The sequence below is a fragment of the Leuciscus leuciscus genome (assembly GCF_965113295.1).
Source record: "Leuciscus leuciscus genome assembly, chromosome: 2".
Taxonomy (NCBI): domain Eukaryota; kingdom Metazoa; phylum Chordata; class Actinopteri; order Cypriniformes; family Leuciscidae; genus Leuciscus; species Leuciscus leuciscus.
In genome coordinates this window covers 13,510,178-13,522,364 of record NC_138726.1, presented here as the reverse complement: position 1 = coordinate 13,522,364, position 12,187 = coordinate 13,510,178, and the positions used below count along the sequence as shown (strand labels likewise).

At 36.7% G+C, this 12,187-nt stretch overlaps 1 protein-coding gene and 1 long non-coding RNA gene across 12 annotated transcripts in view; both read right to left on the bottom strand.

Annotated features, from left to right (window-relative positions):
- The window catches only part of LOC309484925 (adhesion G protein-coupled receptor L3), a 326,392-nt gene that overhangs the window by 66,850 nt on the left and 247,355 nt on the right, over positions 1-12,187 (bottom strand). The gene's annotated exons all lie outside the window — the stretch shown is intronic.
- Positions 8,511-11,270, bottom strand: LOC309486493. The gene is made up of 2 exons (XR_014201568.1): positions 10,057-11,270; positions 8,511-9,923 (listed from the first exon to the last, which is right to left on the bottom strand). It is a non-coding gene; the product is annotated as an uncharacterized lncRNA (long non-coding RNA).

Here is a 12,187-nt window from a genome sequence, read left to right as displayed (position 1 = left end):
GTTTGGTTCAGTTCAATGTCGATCATCATCAATATTAGTTGTGTTTATGTTACCTGCTACCTTCGAGTATTCGGGTGTCCTATTAAATTACTATTTTGTGAGATTTCCTGTTTCAAGTCTCTTTGGATTCTAACTTTATTTTTATTTCAGTTTAAGTTTTTATTTATTTTTATTTCCAGTTAGTAATTTAACTTGAACTAAAATGAACATTTTAAATTTAATAATTGATTATTATTTTTGTAATATATTTTAATCTTTAACAATTAATCTGAGAAATAATCGACAGATTAATCGATTATTGAAATAATCATTAGTTGCAGCACTACAAAAAAGGGTCCTTGTTACACATGTTGCACTTAATTACTGTTGTAATTATTAAAAATGTTCATAGTTAATTTATATTACTCAGCACTTAAATGTATAATTACACTGTAACATGGACACCTTAAAATAAAGTGTAACCAAAATGTTTTAATAGTTCTAGTTAACAACAATTGCCTTGCGACAGAAATAACATCTTAAAGATTTCTGGGGGGAAATGGTGAATGGTTAATTTGCTAGCATTATATGTTTCCTAAAGACACGATTAAATCACAGCTTCATTGAGTAAAAGAAGACAGAATGTTCATTGGCTGAACTAATCCCGCAGAGTCACATGTTTCGGTGGCATGGAGAAGTTTGAGCCGTAAACGGATCTTTGTCATTACCGCACTAATCTACTGTTGCTCTCTGGGTATAAAGTAAAAAAATGTCCTGTCAGTGCACCAGTGCTGATCTCTGTAATCCGTTGCAGCGCTGAACCGGCTCAGGCTATGAGTTTGGGCCGAACTGAACCGCTCTATCTCATGGCTTACACAGGTTGGACCAGCCAATGTGAGCAGCTTACCACCTGACCCCAGATCATCAACAAACCCCCGGCGAGAACACAAGCAGATTACTCACTGATCCCAGGTCAGGCTGTCTGAGCTCAGGGAGAACGTAATCGGGCCAAGACACAAACTGCCAAATGCTCTCTAATTCCAATTCATGAATCATCATGAATCACATTGTGCACAACACAATAAATATTCATATAGCAAACATTTGGTGCTGATTGCAGGCTCACAATTAACTTAAACGTCTCAACTTCGAGAGCTCTATAATGAGATGAATACATACGGATTGAGAGGAGTGAGAGAGATGCATTTGTGATGCAGATTAGCCTTTTAAAGGATTCTGGGAGGTAAATGTGTTAGCAGAACATTAGAAACAACTGTTAAACTGAGAACTTGATCTAACACGACACAGATCGTTTGAATGAAAACGTCTTTTTCTATGAGTTACCAAACATATTTGTAAAAAAAAAATTTCTACGTACAGATTAACACAAAAACCATACCTATTCGGAAAATAAATAAATCACATTACAGTAACTATGTTTTCCACATTCTGAGAACTTAAAGGGGACATACGCTTAAGTGTCATGAAAATAATGTGACAATATAAGAAATCTTAATGGTCCTAAAAATAAGCTGGATAAAGGATCTTTAGTTCATTTTGACATTTGACAGTTTTCCTGACAGGTTCACCCTTTTTCAGCAGCACACGTGTTTCTAAGGTCAGACATACTGAATCATCTCAGCAGCAGAGCAGAAGAAACCCTGCAAACTCCAACAACTCCTGAAGAGTGTGTGTATGTGTGTGTGTGTGTGTGTGTGTGTGTGTGTGTGTGTGTGTGTGTGTGTGTGTGTGTGTGTGTGTGTGTGTGTGTGTGTGTGTGTGTGTGTGTGTGTGTGTGTGCACGTTTCAAAATCTGCTTGTGCTAATCTGGTGATTCTTCTCATACATACGAATGACTTCCAGACTGCATTATAATTGCATGTGTGTGTGGCTGATCACTCTGATAGTTATTAAAGGAAGAAAACTCATATTGTGTAATACAAGTTCTAATTTTAAAACAAATATTGCATGCTGCTTTGTATGTGCATATAGATACCAGCCAGACTCATATTGCACTGTTTAAAAAAAGAAAGGAAAATGTGTGTGTGTGTAGCCTTTAAAAGAAAATTCATATAGTGTTTTTAATACATGTTCTTTATTTTATGCAGCTTTTATGTTGTGCATATAGACACTAGACCGACCCACAATGCCCCTTTTAAATGCCTTAGGAAATAAACTCCTTTAGTTTATGCAGTGTGTGTCTATATGCATTTGCAATTGATCCTGGCAGACAGACAACAGCGATCTTAGCAGCCTATAAAACAAGCGTGTCTGTCTCTCATACAGCATCACATTGGGATCAAGTAAGGTCACATTCATCTTTAAAACATCACATGCTGTTAAACACTGATTCTCCATTAAAGTCCATTTAATAATGACCGTGTGTCAAACCGCAGCAGTAGGTTAAGTTCGATTTTCCAAGACACTGCAAAAAAAATGACTTTCCTTCTTAGTGTTTTTTGTCTTGTCTTCAAGCACAAAAACGTAAACATTATTAAATCAAGGTACATTTACTTGAGAAGCAAAATGACTTAAGCTATTAAGGGCCCTATCTTACACCCGGCACAATGCAGTGGCAAGCGCGACGCAAGTGTTTTTTGCTAGTTTCAGTCCGACGCAGTTATCATTTTCACGTCCTGCGCCACGTTGTTTAAATTGCAAATGCATTTGCGCCAATCTGTGCGCCCATGGGTGTGTTCAGGTGCATTGTTGGCGTGTTGCTATTTTGAGGATACTGAAATTGACTGCGCCATTGACCAACAAAAACCTGGTCTAAACTCAATGGCGCAATATTTTTTTGTTATTTAAAGGGTGCATTAGTTATACGCGCCTATAGGTCCACAACATGCTAATATTAAACACACAGGGATGCACGCGCAGCAGCACACAAACATGCCAAATATAAAAAAAATTTAAAGGATTACAATGTAAGAGATTATTATTGTGTACATAAAGATATGGGGGAATCCGGCTTGTCCCGTAGATGGTCTGCTTGCTCACTTTTACTTTGCGCATTAACAAATCCGTTTGCGCTCTGGAGACGCGTTCTGTCTTTCCACTATCAAATTCCGTCATGTAAATAGCGAATCTGCCATGGCACGAGCGCAACTGGCATTTAAAGGGAATGGGAGATGAGACTCTGATTGGTTTAACGCATGTAAATCCCAAAACACACCCATTACTCATTAAGAGAATAGGGACAACCCTTTTAGACCATGTGCCTGACGATTCGGACACAACCTAAGTGTACTTGTGCCATGCGCTTTAGACCATGCGCTTGGATCATTAAAATAGGGCCCTAAGTCTTGTTTCAGGGTTCATACACATTTTAACCAATACTTTTCCATGACTTTTCCATAACTTTTCGGCACATTTCCATGACTATGTATTCCTGAAAATGTCAGTCGACATTATAAGAATAAAAATATGTGTTAAAGGGGGGGGGGACATCAATATCTCAAAAGTCTCCAAAGATTTTTTATTTCAGAGAAATTCCGATTTTAAATAACTGTCCGTCCCGGAAAAAGAAATGTCGCCTCTCAGTGACGCAATGTCCGCACTATCCTTTTTTTCCGGTGTGGTGGAATATTTCCGGAATATACAAATCGGAATTTCTCTGAAATAAAAAATCTTTGGAGACATTTGAGATATTGTAAGTACACAACTGGAGGAAATATATCACACTGTGCAAGTTATTTTCGAAAATTTTATAACAAAATTGTTACATATTGGAGCTTTAAGTTAAACAAGAAAAATATCTGCCAATGGGGTCAGAAAAATTATCTTTTCACTTTTAATTGTTACATTTATTTCTTGTTTTAAGCATAAACATTGCATAATTTAGATTTTTCCACACCGGAAAAAAAGGATAGTGCGGACATTGCGTCACTGAGAGGCGACATTTCTTTTCCGGGACGGACAGTTATTTAAAATCGGAATTTTTTAATACATTTTAATATCATTTTAAATATTTTTTTAATAAAAATCGGAATATCACATGGTCAAATGCGATGTGGTGGTTATAGCGTTATAGCCATAGACTGTATGGTTATAGCTGTTATGGATCACGATTACTCTTTCGCGAGTATTGAAGTGCCAACAAAACGAAAGCGTCCATATTCGGATACACGCAGACTGTGTGACAAACGGATAAAACCCGGATAAATATCGGCCAGGCGTTTTCGAGATAGAGAGAGCTGTGCGACAATCTTGGACTTGACAGAGACTCTGCTCTCGCGTGTGTATTGATAGACAGGTAAGCAAAAAAAAAAAAATAATTATTGTACAAGTAACGTAATAGTTACAGTAAAGATGATTTTAATAGATATGAATTACACCACATGCCTGTAATAATATAGCATAACATTTCACGTTCCTTGCAGTTCATTAATTATGATGACATAAAATAATATGATCAGACATACAGGTAATACAAAAACGAATAAATTACCTCATCCGTGATCATGATTCATTAATTCCATTTAGATACATCGCTAGATGGTGAAAACGCATTAAAAACGACATCTCCCATCGTCACCTCCTTCATAGCGTCATCAAGCTTCGCCTTTGTTATTGTTGGAAACTGCGCCCTCTTGTGGTGAAAAAATATTACATTTGGAGCTTTAAGCAAAAATGTGCTTAATTGTGCGAATTTTGTGAATAAATGATTTAGCAGAGCACTTTTTTTTTAATTCATATGCCCTCATAATCTTTAAATAAAACGCTAATTGCCCTTCCTCCTTCAAACGACATCTGTTCTATTCGGAGGGTGGGACTAAACCCTCCACATTTGACTGCAAACTCCATTTAGCGAACAATGCCCAACTTCCTACGATCCAATCAATTCCCTAGGACGAAATCAAGTCCCTCCCTACATTTTTTCTCATTCCTGGAGCCGTTTCAATCAGATATACGATGCAATAGAGGAAAAAAGCCTATCACGACTTCCATTTCATGCCAATTTTAACACCTAACAGCAAGCTGTTAGGGCTCATGAATATTAATCACGTTGTCGCATTCAGCCACGGTGATTTGCTAGCAATAGGATTACAGCTTGTGCATTAGTATCAGTCTAAGGTTTTAATGATATAAGCACATGGTCTAAAGCACATGGCGCAAGTGCACTTAGGTCGTGTCTGAATCCACTTTTGCTAGTTTAAAGATGGGAAAAACGGTCAGCGCACCAGGCATATGGTCTAAAATGGTTGTCCCTATTTTCTTAATGAGTAATGGGTGTGTTTTGGGCGCAAAGTGCACAAAACCAATCCGAGTCTCATCTCCCATTCCCTTTAAAAGCCAGTTGCGCTCGAGCCACAGCAGATTCGCTATTTACATGGCGGAATTTGCAAGCGAAAAAGTTGAATGCTTCTCTAGCGAGGAAAGGATCTGTTCGTGTGCGAGGTTAAAGCGAGCGAGCAGACCATCTACGGGATAAACCGGATTCCACCATATCTTCAACACAATAATAATCTCTTACATTGTAATCCTTTTTTTTATTTTTATATTTGGCATGTTTGTGTGCTCCTGCGCGTGCATCCCTGTGTGTGTAATAAGCAGTGTACGCACGTTGTGGACCCGCTCATAGGCGCATATAACTAATACGCTCTTTAAATAACAAAAAAAAAATTACACCATTGACTTTAGACCAGGTTTTTGTTGGTCAATGGCGCAGTCGATTTCAGTATTTCAGTAGCAACGCGTCAACAATGCGCCTGAACACACCCATGGGCGCACAGATTGGCGCAAATACATTTGCAATTTAAACAACGTGGCGCAGGACGTGAAAATGATAACTATGACGGGCTGAAACTAGCAGAAAACACTAACAAAATGTGTATGATAGGGCCCAAAATCTTCTGCATGCATATGTGACCTGAATCACATATGTGAATGGATGCATACATTTATTGAAGTTTTGGATACTACTTTAATTATTTTCATTTTGATGAGAGCTTTAATCATGTTGTGCATGATCTGAAAAATATATATATATATATTCTGACCATTGCAACAGGCTGGTCAGGGTTCAGTCCATCAATGTCAGGCTTACATGAAAGCCTACAGACACTTCACGTTCACATCATGGTTAAATCCCTCTCTGCACTGACGGTTACGTGTCTAAAATATAAGAGCTGTGTTATGATGTATTTTTGATAATGTTTTTTCAGCACAGTCTAACACAGACATTCACTCATTCCCATAGGGTAAGGAATGACTTTATTAATGGCAGCATATGGGTTTAGAACACAGTTTCTATATGAAGAAACTTTCCATTTGAGTAGCAATTTAAGTGCAACAGAAAATAGTTGCTATGTATAAAATATATTTAGCAGATGCTTTTATCCAAAGCATAAGCAATTCATCACATGGTCAACAATATTCACAGCATACAATTCCACATTTATTAGAAAGCTAAATAATGGTGAAAAATTTGAGAAATCTGTTCAGAACTACATTTTTATATATTAATAATAATCCCATATTCTAAACAGTAATACTACTAATAATAACTTTTTTTTTTTTTTATTGAAAAAGAAGGCTGTTGTTTCTGAACATACACACTGAGAAATATATAGAATAACCTTTAATACAATTTTCATCTTGACAGGCGGCAGTGCCTGCAAGAGCTTTCCAAGTGTATAAACATCTCTTTCCATCAGAACAACATCTGATGCAGCTCAGTTTGTTGTGGGTCGTTTATTGATCGTGAAAGGGCATCAATAGTTTAAACATCAAACTCATTTCCCCTTAGAAAAACACACTCTGTACCCGTGATATACACGGAGCTCTGTGAAGGGCTTTGGTTTCTGAACACCGCGCAAGAAATCTATTCTTAACTTCGGATCAGGTCGGTTATTGATCCATCACTGTTATTAATAAGTCAAACACTGCGCTGGTGCACGAAACAAATATAATAAAGAAAAAATAAATCTCTGCACTTCTCAGCTCTCAGTGGAAATACACTGGTCTTCTTGTCCAGAATTACTGTACTTTCTATTCTACTGAGCAGTGAAAGCAAATCCATTGATTTACTCATTAAATTCTTAGAATCTGTTATAGTACTTAGACAAAAGCCTTTCTGATTTGTATGTACGATGTTTTCTGACAAAAATAACATGCACTATGTATTCATGAATTCATGCTTGTGTGATGTTTTCATACTTGGTTTGCTTGCTTGAACAACACTTGAATTCAATTTCCATCAATAATTAAAAGGTTAAAAACAGGCAACCCTCTACAATGCGAGTAAATCACTCGCATATGCGACTAAATCTTCACTTTGGGCGACTAAATAATGTCTATCATCATTAGCCATGGGCTAGTAAATTCTTAGATTTATCTAGCCAGTAGTCTTTGGTATAAGTTTAGCATAGATATATTTTCAATCGCTGAACAATCTGACTGAGTTCCGCCACAGAAAAATAAAATGAAAAAGGTAGGTGCGACTTTTTATCTCACAATTCTGACTCTTTTTTTCTCACAATTGCGAGTTTACATCTCGCAATTCTGACTTTTTAGTCAAGTTCAATTCTGGCCCTATTTTAATGATCTAAGCGCATGGTCTAAAGCACATGGCACAAGTTCACTTAGGTCGTGTCCGAATCCACTTTTGCTAGTTTAACGACGGGAAAAATGTCTGGCGCGCCAAGCGCATGGTCTAAAGGGTTGTCTCTATTCTCTTAATGAGTAATGGGTGTGCAATGGGCTTTACGTGCAATAAACCAATCAGAGTCTCATCTCCCATTGCCTTTAAATGCCAGTTGCGCTCACGCCATGACGGATTCACTATTTAGATGGAGGAATTTGATAGTGGAAAGACCGAACGCGTCTCCAGACCGGAAACGGATTTGCTCGTGCGCAAGGTTAAATCGAGCAAGCAGACCATCTACGGGACAAGCCGGATTCCACCATATATTTATGTACACAAAAATTATATTTTACACTGTAATCCTTTTATTTTTTAATATTTGGCATGTTTGTGTGCTGCTGCGCGTCCCTGTGTGTGTAATAAGCAGAGTGTACGCACGTTGTGGACCCGCCTATAGGCACACATTGCGCCATTGACTTTAGACCAGGTTTCAGTTGGTCAATGCCACAGTCGATTTCTGTTGCCTCAAAATAGCAACGCACCAACAATGCGCCAGAACACACCTCTTTTCAGACCAGCACGCCCATGGGCGAACAGATGGGCGCAAATGCATTTGCTATTTAAACAATGTGGCACAGGACGTGAAAATGATAACTGTGTCAGGCTGAAACTAGCAAAAAACATGTGTGTTTTTGCGCTGCCTTGCACCTGGTATGATAGGGCCCAAAATCTTCGGCATGCATATGTGACCTGAATCACACATGTGAATGGATGCATACATTTATTGAAGTTTTGGACGCTGCTTTAATTATTTTTATTATGATGAGAGCTTTAATCATGTTGTGCATGAGATCTAAAAAATAAAATAATAATAATATTATATATATATATATATATTCTGACCATTGCAATTAGGAGAAAAAACACACAATTAAGTTAAACAGAAAGTTCAAAAGTTTTGTTTATTTGAAATAGAAATCTTTTGTAACATAATAAATTACTTTGATCAATTTAATGTGTCCATGCTGAATAAAAGTATTCATTTCTTATTATTATTTTCCACAAACTTTTGGACAGCATATGTGCAACTAAACATTGCAGTAGATGTGGCTTTTTGTCACTTTTTTGCCAATTACTTTACAAAACAAACTGAATTCAAGTTAAATAATCCTCACAGAGTGCCATGGCATACTGACTTTGCTAAAAACATTGTATATTTCTAGGTCACGCTTACACACACATTGGCAAATGAGATTGGAGTGTTCTTACCTGCACATTATTGGCTTGAAAATGATTGAAAATAACTACATTCTACATGCCCCCCAGTTATCAATGAATTATATATGGGACACCACAAAATTTTACACCATCACTTCCACAAGTAATACTTAAGAGTCCACCATACAGATTTGGATTTAAAATACAAGCTCTAATGTGAATGTAGCATTACTAAGTCATAAAGAAGAAGTGAGTAAGCAGCATCTTCAGTAGCATCATGATCTTTGACATCTGAACTAACACACAAAAAAGCAGCGCCTGCACTCGCCTCACACGTCACATTCAGGGTAAACTTCATCAATGTCATATGCTGAAGGCAGAAACTGCCACCTCTGATGGGTCAAGATAGATGCTCAACAATCGTCAAGTGCATGCTGGGAAATTTGACAATCACATGACCTGACGGGGGTGCAGGCAGCCCAAGCAAAAAGCTGCAGGCGACTTGATCTGAGACCAGCTGTGCTTTCTGAAACCTTCATGTCTGTACAATATAAAATAACTTTTAACTTTTTTTTTCTATATTGTAATATATTTACAAATTTAATTTATTCCTGTGGTGATAAAGCTGAATTTTCAGCATCATTACTCCAGTCTTCAGTGTCACATGATCCTTCAGAAATCATTATAATATGCTGATTAGCTGCTCAAGAAACATTTATTATTATTATTATTATTATTGTTGTTGTTATTAATGTTAAAAACAGTTCATTCTAACATATAGCTTATAAAAGTGACCTAGAACTAAAACTAATTTACTTTAAAAGACAGTAAGCACAGCTGATCTCGTTGATGCAAAAAAATTATAAAAAATGAAACCCACAAAACTACGGGCAATAATGAGGCCGTGAACAAAAGTAGATCTTACTACAGCATTTAGGTTAGTAGTTGACTGATAATTGTTGATTAAGTTTGCTTAATTATATTGAATGTGCAGTTGTAGTGTACTTCAAATCTTAAAAGTACATTAAAAACTGTACTTGCAGATAATATTAATTAAATAAAAAGCCACTTAAGTGTACTTAAAGAGCACTGTATTTTTTTAACACTTAAAGGGGTAGTTCACCCAAAAATGAAAGATCTGTCAAGTTGTTCCAAACACAAACACTGTCAAGTTGTGCTGAACACAAAATAAGATATTTTGAAGAATATGGGTACCCATACAGTTGATGGGCCCCATTGACTAACATAGTATGGAGGGGGGGAAATACTACTACAGTAAGTCAATGGGGCCCTTCAAAATATCTTCTTTTGTTTTCAGCAAGAAAGAAACTCATACAGGTTTGGAACAACTTGAGGATGAGTAAATTATGACAGTATTTTCATTTTTGGGTGAACTTTTAATTACCTTGGTAAAAAAAAAAAAAAAAAAAAGCTAAGTATACTTGCAGCCAGACTAATTATCAGTATACTTCAAGGGCCCTATCTTGCACCCAGCGCAATTGACTTTGTACACCGACGCATGTATCATTCCTATTTTGCACCCGCGCACAGCTGACTTTTCCCTCCACAGAAGCACGTCGGTTAACTAAGAAATACACTTGCGCTCCCGGGGGCGGTTCAGCGCAAAGAGGAGGCGTGTTCCAGCGCAAACGTTCCTTCATGCTATTCTGCAGGTTTAGAAAACAATTGCATCACTAACCAGGAAAAAATAGTTTAAAGTCAGTGGCCCGTTGCGCATGTTATTCATATGCTATTTTAAGGGCGCATGCTTGGCCGTAATCAATGTAGCGTGTGCACAACGCTCATACACTTTGATTCTCTCATCTACACAGAAGCAGCAGTTTTCATTTTTGCAAATCATACATTATTACGATAGATAGATAGATAGATAGATAGATAGATAGATAGATAGATAGATAGATAGATAGATAGATAGATAGATAGATAGATAGACAGACAGACAGACAGACAGACAGATAGACAGATAGACAGATAGATAGATAGATAGATAGATAGATAGATAGATAGATAGATAGATAGATAGATAGATAGATAATTTATTATAAAAGCATACATCTAACTTACACATTTACCCAAATTATCATACGCCTGTTTAACCGAAGTTAATTTGGGTGGGTTTCTCCATCCCCAATGTCCCTGACGAGAACGTCGGTCTCCTTGGCTGTGAACCCGTCCTGGCGCGCGCCTGGCAAATCCGCCGTTATAATAGGAATCCGCTTTAGAACAAGCGCGTCTGCTCTTAAAGGGAATGTGAGATGACGCTCTGATTGGTTTATTTCACGTTACGCCCAAACCACACCTATGAATAATGAAGCTACTTCAGACCAACCCCTTTTAGATTTGCGCTGGGCGCAAGAGGCATTTATCCCGCCGGGAAAATAGCAACAGCGCCGGAGATCCGCCCACAAAGTTACTTGCGCTTTGCGCTTGACACTTGCGTTTCAGATCGTTAAAATAGGACCCCAAGTGTGTTAATGATTAGTTAATTTGAAGTGTGCTATTTTGTACTAAGTATATTTTAGTTGTAATTAAATTGTAGTAAAGCATAACTTTAAGAGTATTTAGTGTACTTTTGTGTACTAAATTGGACCAACTTCAAGTATACCAAGTATGTGTAGGGACTAATTACATGCTTGATTAGAGATATTAAAGTGTACTTTATTTGTGTTACAAGTACATTACAAATTTATTACGAGTGTCTTCGAAACATACAAGCAATATACCATAAGTGTACTTATATATTTTTTTTATGTTTTATTTTTTTCTGCCTTTTATTAGGATAGGACAGTAACTAGACAGGAAGTGAGGTGGGAGAGCGAGAGGAGGGATGGGATCAGGAAAGGTCCACGAGCCACATGTCGGCGCACATGCCCACGAGGCTATCGTAGTGTGATATATCTGGGTAAAAAGTATAGGCTCATTATAATACCTTTGGCTTATTCCAAATACTACAAATTACATACTTTGTCTTCAATAACAAAGTACATTTTTAGATGAATAAAACTTAGCTATACTTTGTACAAAATACTATTGTATACTATAATGTATTTTGAAAGTATACTTTCAATGCATTGTTACAATGATCATTTCCAGCAAACAGTTAAAATATACCTAAAATACATTTTTAATAAAGTGCAAATAAATACATTTTTAAAAAATAAACTGAATTTTCACATTTATTACTAAATATTACAATTATTTTAAAGTGTGTTAAAAGTTTTGTATATTTAAAAGTATTGTGAAAATAGGTAAAAGCATGATGCTAATATATTTGTTATATAATTAAAGATAGTAGCATTTTTGTTAGTATATTTGCAATGTACTATGGAATATATTTCAAATACAATAAAGTATACTTTTTCTCACTAGGGTACAGTTTTA